At 36.9% G+C, this 8,678-nt stretch overlaps 1 pseudogene; it reads left to right on the top strand.

Moving 5' to 3' along the window:
- Positions 1 to 7,617: 7,617 nt before the first annotated feature.
- On the top strand, positions 7,618 to 8,323 carry LOC149177989 (cell division topological specificity factor homolog, chloroplastic pseudogene; annotated as a pseudogene).
- The last annotated feature ends 355 nt before the right edge of the window (positions 8,324 to 8,678 follow it).

Genomic DNA, 8,678 nt, shown 5'->3' with positions numbered 1-8,678 from the left:
TGATAGTGGTGAAGAAATGGAATCATGGAAGTGAATATGTAGTGAATATAGTTCTCCCCCCTCAACTGAATTGGTTGCATGTCCTCATGCAACTTGACATGGCTCATGAAAGGAAATGTAGCACGGTGAGGGAATTTTCCAAAATATTCAAGTTAGCATATAAGGAATTGCATGATTAATCATTAGAAAACAACATCCCTCTACTTACCCAAGAATGATGAATTATGCAATAGGAATGTAACTGCTGCTGCTGTTGGATCAGGAAAATGTGACTGATGTTGTTGTAACTGGATCCTGGGAAATGAAGGAATCTGAATTGCTGATCATGGAAAAGATAAACGCTAAAAGTGGAACTGTGGTACTCTCATAGATCAGAATTCATGCTGCTGTAACTGCTGAGGGAGTCGTGAAAAAGTGTATAGTCTTCACCTGCTACAAACCCGATGGTACAATTCTAAACATGCGAATGAATGTGTCGATGTCGAGCATGAGTAGAAATCATTGGATTACCAGCCATTGATGTATGTCGTTAACCAATGCGAGGCAACTCACCATTGATGTCAATGAGTGCCAAGGTACCGGAGTACATCTTGCGAAGTGTGAATGGATGTGTCGAGGTCGAGGCACTTGCAAGATCTGAAGATCAAGGGACATTGATGTATTCCCATGATCGTCAGCGACAGAACTTTCCATTAAGGCATGCAAGCCTCTAGGTACTGAAAAGGAACTCTAGTCTATTTCCCAGATAAGGTGCTGATGTCGATGGGGCAAGACTTGTTGAAAGGTGGGCCTTAAGGAATCCCACATCAGTCAACGCGAGTTTGTACAAAAAAATGTGGTAGGACTATAGATGGAAAGAACTCACGGACAAGCAGTGTGGATCAACATGGCTAGGAAATCAAGGCAATGTAATCATGGAAAGGGAATGAGTTTTATTCAGAAGGCAAACTAGAAGGAAAAAATAAACTGAAAAGGATAAAGGGATGTATGCGATTCAGAAAAATAGGCATGCATGAAGTCGTGAAAGATAAGGAAATGGAAGATGGGCTGCAACACAAGGATGGTCTAGGTGTTTGGAAGGAAATAGGTGAGTAGTCATGACGCAAAAGGATTTTTGTGTAGTGGAAAATGTCATGATATGTGCAGTGAAGAATTATTTCCTTCAAGCGTCCAATGATGCATGTTTCATTGTGATTTCGAAAAATCACTTTTGCATTAGATTGTCTTCAATGCTTAGCACCATTCCTGCATATAAATTGTCACCTTTGTGTGCCATCTCCATCAATCATTCCTGTATGAAGTGACTCAAAAACAAATTAGCTCATTTTCAAGAATTTATGAAATGTCCATTTTTTTTTAGTTTTTTTCGAAGTTACACTAATCATGGATGAAAAGGGTGTCGCATTGTAATGTTGAGCTTTCTGCATAAGCTTCTCTTTGACCTACACATAACACCAATCTCATTTCACTTGTTAGTATATGCATCCTAACTTTTGCCCACAAATTCGCAAAAAATAATCCAACATACTTTTATTTCCCCCCAACTAGAAATATTGCATGTCCCCATGCAATGTACTCATTGATTGTGCAATACTTTTTCAAAATGTTGTTATTGGTTTGCAAGAAAATTGATTTAAAACATTTGAAAATACTTTTGTATTTCTTAGGGAACAAGTAGTTAGTGTATGAATGAATGAGGGCAATTTTATTTTATTTTAATTTTTTTTTTTTTTTTTTTTTTTTGAAAATGACGTAAACATATACAGATGACACAGTAAACATATAAAGATGATAGTGAGACAAGAAGTGTCGACTACTAACCCACGATTTAATCCCCTTAGCACTCTCATCAGGATAAGATGAATTCAAGCTCGGATTCTCATTACTCGCCAACCCTCATTCCTCAATCAATTTAACAAGTAAGCAACGGCATGGTCCACTTAATAGTTACAATATACAGTAGCAGTGACGTGTACAGGGTTTAAATCCCATGACATAACGTGCCATCACTTGGTGATATATTTCTGTGGGATTACACTCTCTAATTTCAGTGAAAATGATGGCCTTTCCACCCACAACGACATCCAGCAGGTTGGATATTCATCCTTCTGCATTGCTTCCCCGAAATCCTGCTTTATTCTCTAAGGTGGATAGATGCAAATATAGAACTTCATTTGTTCGTGACTGTCACTCCATGCTTCCACTGCAAACACCCATGCAATGGCATTTGTCATAAGGAAGATATCACCTAGGAAAGTCTTATCAATGTTATGGAGTTGGGGATGATGGTCTCTCCAGCGTTTCTATAACACAAGACATTGATGAATTTATCCGTAAAGCTGTAAATATGAGTTTTTTTTTAATGAATAAATTGTGCATGGAACATATTGTTTCCCAGAAAATTGAAGAGAACTTAAAATGCGGAGATAACAAAGTAGAGATTGAAAATGATCCTCTTTTTTGACAGATGTGTTGTAACTGATGATGCAAAAAGAAAAATCGTCAACAATATTGTGGGTGCACTCTCAAATTTTGTGGAGATTGACTCAGAGGATAAAGTACAGTTAAATGTTTCAACCGACCCAGATCTTGGAACTGTCTATTCTGTAACAGTGCCAGTTCAATGTGTAAAGCCAGAGTATCAGGAGTACAATTTTTTTTTTTTGGAGTCAAACCACCATCGATTTCATTCCCACCTGGACAACAATATTCTTCCATGGTGATACATCGCTATGCTACGGCTCAATGATAAATGAATAGACAGAGACAAGAGAGTTGCAGATTTATGGCATCGCTATGCTATGGCTCAGCGATAAATGAATAGACGGAGACAAGAGATGGCATCACTACGGCTCAGCGATAAATGAATAGACGGAGACAAGAGATGGCATCGCTACGGCTCAGCGATAAATGAATAGACGGAGACTGAACGTTACAAGTTCGTGCACAGTCCAATGAAACTCACAGTTTTTTTTATTATTATTATTGGCCGCAAGCGAAACAATGAACCTGGGAAATTTCAGATTTAATTGTTTTTGCAGGTTTTATCATCTAATTGCTTGCTGCAGGTTTTAGTATGTCTAGAAAACACAATCAATTGCAAGCGAGACACAGTTTCAACTAAAAATGATTTGCAAATTAACAATAAAATCGATTAGGAAAAACATGAATTTATTTATTCCTGAAATTAGTCTAAATCATCCCTATTTTATGATCCTCGCGATTGCACTAAGCATGGAGGAGAGCATACTTATTCTAAGAAAAACTGAAAATGAAAGCAAAAACTACAAATGAAGGCCTACCTACTCTATACTAATTAGAAAAAAGAAATTAGTTACGTGTAATTAAACTTCCAATGAAGCCACTCACGTAGCAGTAACAACAATATATTCAGTAGCAATTTTTTACACGATGGATGAAAATATTTGAAAGTGAATGAGTCTAGTTGCTGTAATTGCAAATAAAATAAAGAAAAATAAAAAGACGAATCTAATCTAGTAATTACCTAGAACCATTGTTCGATAAAACTTTGATAAGCACAATTTCTCTCACTTAGATCATGTTGTAACTCCTGTTCTTCTACTCCGATTTGTTGTTCTTCTTCCTCGATCTCCTGTTCGAATGATTGTTCGCCATCAGATATGCAGGATTCTTCATATGTTGAATCTTCGTTTATTTCTTGGGGAGTAGTTGAACTGTCAATTCTTGTCAAGATCTCTTTTTCCAGGGAAGAAGAGATTCCGACTTCTGCAAGGATCTGAGTGAGTAGTTCCAAGCTAACACTCATTATAAAACCATATGGAAAGAGATTCTAAAAACAAAAAAAATCAGCACACTAAAAAAAATTTAAATTAAAAACAAAAGGACCGCAGATAATCTTGAATTCAATACTCAATTAAACCCTCTTACAAGGACTGCTCATTAATTGAGTAATCGAATGATTCAATTACAACCATGAACCAAGAATTCATCGAACACTCTTCACAATTGCGAAAATCAAACACACTTGCAGAAATTGAAATTCACACTTGCATAAATGTAAACACACCCTACATGCCCTGATCCATAGGAGGTCGAGCCCATTACGGTATCTCGAATGCGATGCGTACGTTGTTCCCCACGTCCTACCGCCTTAACAACTCGGAGTCAGGAACATGTCTAAACACACTTGCATGAAAAATCAAACTAAACTTCAATCCATCGTGCCTCCCCGACAACGGCGCCAAAATGTTGGGTGCAAATACTATCGTTTAATTCTGTTGTAGTACTTGCCCAACTATTTAATTTGTCAATCCGAGGTTCGTAGACTTACGAGACACATGCACTATATATGCAGGACTGAAGTGGAACTAATCTAATCTAATCTAAATTACTGAAATCAAATTAATCTAGGAAGGCATTGAAATACTAACTAGGAAAGCAGGAAATTGCATAAGGGGAAAGCAATACAACATGTGAAGAATTGAATGACAAACAACATATGTGAGCTCACAACAATAAAACTATCTCAAATTATATTACAAGAATCAAATGACAAATCATGAAAGTGTACAATTAAAGATGAAAAAAACTTAGAATTCCTTTCCATTATTCATTCTTCCTTTATCAAAATGAAGAGAGAGCACTCTCTTATATACATGAGGAAGATAAACTTCTCATAATTACATATCCAATATTCTCTCAAGCACTCTCAACTAATTTCCCATTATTACAAGATATGATCCCACAAATCTCTCAAGCATTTTTAACTACTTTCCCATTATTACAAAATATGATCCCACAAATCTCTCAAGCATTTTTAACTACTTTCCCATTATTACAAAATATGATCCCTTTGAATCCTCCATAAATCTCTCACATATCTTGGATAAGATATGCCAACCAAATCCTCCATGATTTTCTCCTGAGGAATAGGCTTGCATAATTATCTCCTTAATATGGTGGAGGAGATATTAATTCTTCACATATTTCCTACACATCACAAAACTCACATATTCTTGAGATATATATAAAATATGTATATTTTCTAATATTTAATCATAAATTCACTTGTAATACAAAAATGAATAAAATGGAAAATAAGAAGGTGAAACCCAAATGTATGTATGAAAATGATATGATAAAAGGTTAATGGGATGATGAAATGTAAGGAATAGTGAAGAAAAAGGTGGATGAAAATATGACATTTCTGAGTCCCAACATCCTCCCCAACTGAACTTGTTGCATGTCCTCATGCAACCATGCATGGGTCTCTTTAAGAACATTTGGCATTTTGAACTTTGGCTTTACATGATGATGTCTTTTAATAATGAATGTTTCCAGGATATGTGAAAGACATGAGTAACAATTTACATTTTCTTATGGTTGGTTCTTGTGTGACAACCATGAATACAAAGAATGTTGGTTCTTGTGTTAACAACATTCATTTCATTTTCTGTTCTCTTTTCTTCAATAATAATGTAAACACTCACTGGAAATCATAATGTTCATAAGAAATCCCTTTTGTAATATTAATGAAGCATGCCAATATTGTGTATGAAGCAAAGTGCAACAAAGTATCATTGGAAAATAAATGTTGGTGAATGGTAAATGGAGTGATAGTGGTGAAGAAATGGAATCATGGAAGTGAATATGTAGTGAATATAGTTCTCCCCCCCTCAACTGAATTGGTTGCATGTCCTCATGCAACTTGACATGGCTCATGAAAGGAAATGTAGCATGGTGAGGGAATTTTCCAAAATATTCAAGTTAGCATATAAGGAATTGCATGATTAAAGATTAGAAAACAACATACCTCTACTTACCCAAGAATGATGAATTATGCAATAAGAATGTAACTACTGCTGTTGTTGGGTCAGGAAAATGTGACTGATGTTGTTGTAACTGGATCCTAGGAAATGAAGGAATCTGAACTACTGATCATGGAAAAGATAAACGCTGAAAGTGGAACTGTGGTACTCTCATAGATCAGAATTCATGCCGCTGTAACTGTTGAGGGAGTCATGAAAAAGTGTATAGTCTTCACCCGCTACAAACCCGATGGTACAATTCTAAACATGCGAATGAATGTGTCGATGTCGAGCATGAATAGAAATCATTGGATTACCGGCCATTGATGTATGTCGTTAACCAATGCGAGGCAACTCACCATTGATGTCAATGAGTGCCAAGGTACCGGAGTACATCTTGCGAAGTGCGAATGGATGTGTTGAGGTCGAGGCACTTGCAAGATCTGAAGATCAAGGGACATTGATGTATTCCCATGATCGTCAGCGACAGAACTTGCCATTAAGGCATGCAAGCCTCTAGGTACTGAAAAGGAACTCTAGTCTATTTCCCAAATAAGGTTCTGATGTCGATGGGGCAAGACTTGTTGAAAGGTGGGCCTTAAGGAATCCCACATCAGTCAACGCGAGTTTGTACAAAAAGATGTGGTAGGACTATAAATGGAGAGAACTCACGGACAAGCAGTGTGGATCAGCATGGCTAGGAAATCAAGGCAATGTAATCATGGAAAGGGAATGAGTTTTATTCAGAAGGCAAACTAGAAGGCAAAAATAAACTGAAAAGGATAAAGGGATGTATGTGATTCAGAAAAATAGGCGTGCATGAAGTCGTGAAAGATAAGGAAATGGAAGATGGGCTGCAACACAAGGATGGTCTAGGCGTTTGGAAGGAAATAGGTGAGTAGTCATGACGCAAAAGGATTTTTGTGTAGTGGAAAATGTCATGATATGTGCAGTGAAGAATTAGTTCCTTCAAGCGTCCAATGATGCATGTTTCATTGTGATTTCGAAAAATCACTTTTGCATTAGATTGTCTTCAACGCTTAGCACCATTCCTGCATAAAAATTGTCACCTTTGTGTGCCATCTCCATCGATCATTCCTGTATGAAGTGACTCAAAAACAAATTAGCTCATTTTCAAGAATTTATGAAATGTCCATTTTTTTTTAGTTATTTTTCGAAGTTACACTAATCATGGATGAAAAGGGTGTCACATTGTAATGTTGAGCTTTCTGCATAAGCTTCTCTTTGACCTACACATAACACCAATCTCATTTCACTTGTTAGTATATGCATCCTAGCTTTTGCCCACAAATTCACCAAAAAAAAATCCAACATACTTTTATTTCCCCCCAACTAGAAATATTGCATGTCCCCATGCAATGTACTCATTGATTGTGCAATAATTTTTCAAAATGTTGTTATTGGTTTGTAGGAAAATTGATTTAAAACATTTGAAAATACTTTTGTATTTCTTAGGGAACAAGTAGTTAGTGTATGAATGAATGAGAGCAATTTTTTATTTTTTATTTTTTTTTTTGAAAATGACGTAAACATATACAGATGATAGTGAGACAAGAAGTGTCGACTACTAACCCACGATTTAATCCCCTTAGCACTCTCATCAGGATAAGATGAATTCAAGCTCGGATTCTCATTACTCGCCAACCCTCATTCCTCAATCAATTTAACAAGTAAGCAACGGCATGGTCCTCTTAATAGTTACAATATATAGTAGCAGTGATGTGTACAGGGTTTAAATCCCATAACATAACGTACCATCGCTTGGTGATATATTTATGCGGGATTACAATCTCCAATTTTAGTGAAAATGATGGCCTTTCCACCCACAACGACGTCCAGCAGGCTCGATATTCATGCTTCTGCATTGCTTCCCTGAAATCCTACTTTATTCTCTAAGGTGGATAGATGCAAATATAGCACTTCATTTGTTCGTGACTGTCACTCCATGCTTCCACTGCAAATACCCATGCAATGGCATTTGTCATAAGGAAGATATCACCTAGTAAAGTCTTATCAATGTTATGGAGTTGGGGATGATGGTCTCTCCAGCGTTTCTATAACACAGGACATTGATGACTTTATCTGTAAAGCTATAAATATGAGTTTTTTTTGAACGAATAAATTGGGCATGGAACATATTGTTTCCCAGAAAACTCAAGAGAACTTCAAATGCGGAGATAGCAAAGCAGAGACTGAAAATGATCCTCTTTTCTGACAGATGTGCTGTAACTGATGATGCAAAATGAAAAATCATCAACAATATTGTGGGTGCACTCTCAGATTTTGTGGAGATTGACTCGGAGGATAAAGTACAGTTAAATGTTTCAACCGACCCAGATCTTGGAACTGTCTATTCTGTAACAGTGCCAGTTCGACGTGTAAAGCCAGAGTATCAAGAGTACAGTTTTTTTTTTTTTTGGAGTCAAACCACCATCGATTTCATTCCCACCTGGACAAGAATATTCTTCCATGGTGATGCATCACTACGCTACGGATCAGTGATAAATGAATAAACGGAGACAAGAGAGTTGCAGATTTATGGCATCGCTACGCTGCGACTCAGCGATAAATGAATAGAGGGGGACAAGAGATGGCATCACTACGGCTCAGCGATAAATGAATAGACAGAGAAAAGAGATGGCATCGCTACAGCTCAATGATAAATGAACAGACGGAGACAGAACGTTACAAGTTCGTGCACGGTCCAATGAAACTCACAGTTTTTTTTTATTATTATTATCGGCCCCAAGCGAAACAATGAACCTGGGAAATTTCAGATTTAATTGTTTTTGCAGGTTTTATCATCTAATTGCTTGCTGCAGGTTTTAGTGTGGCCAGAAAATGCAATCAATTGCAAGCGAGACACAG

Source organism: Pinus tabuliformis, chromosome 4_1 (assembly GCF_031772625.1).
Source record: "Pinus tabuliformis cultivar Carrire ecotype Pingquan chromosome 4_1, CPIR1, whole genome shotgun sequence".
Taxonomy (NCBI): Eukaryota; Viridiplantae; Streptophyta; class Pinopsida; order Pinales; family Pinaceae; genus Pinus; species Pinus tabuliformis.
Note: the sequence above shows the minus strand (reverse complement) of the source record. Positions and strands in the feature narration are given on the sequence as shown.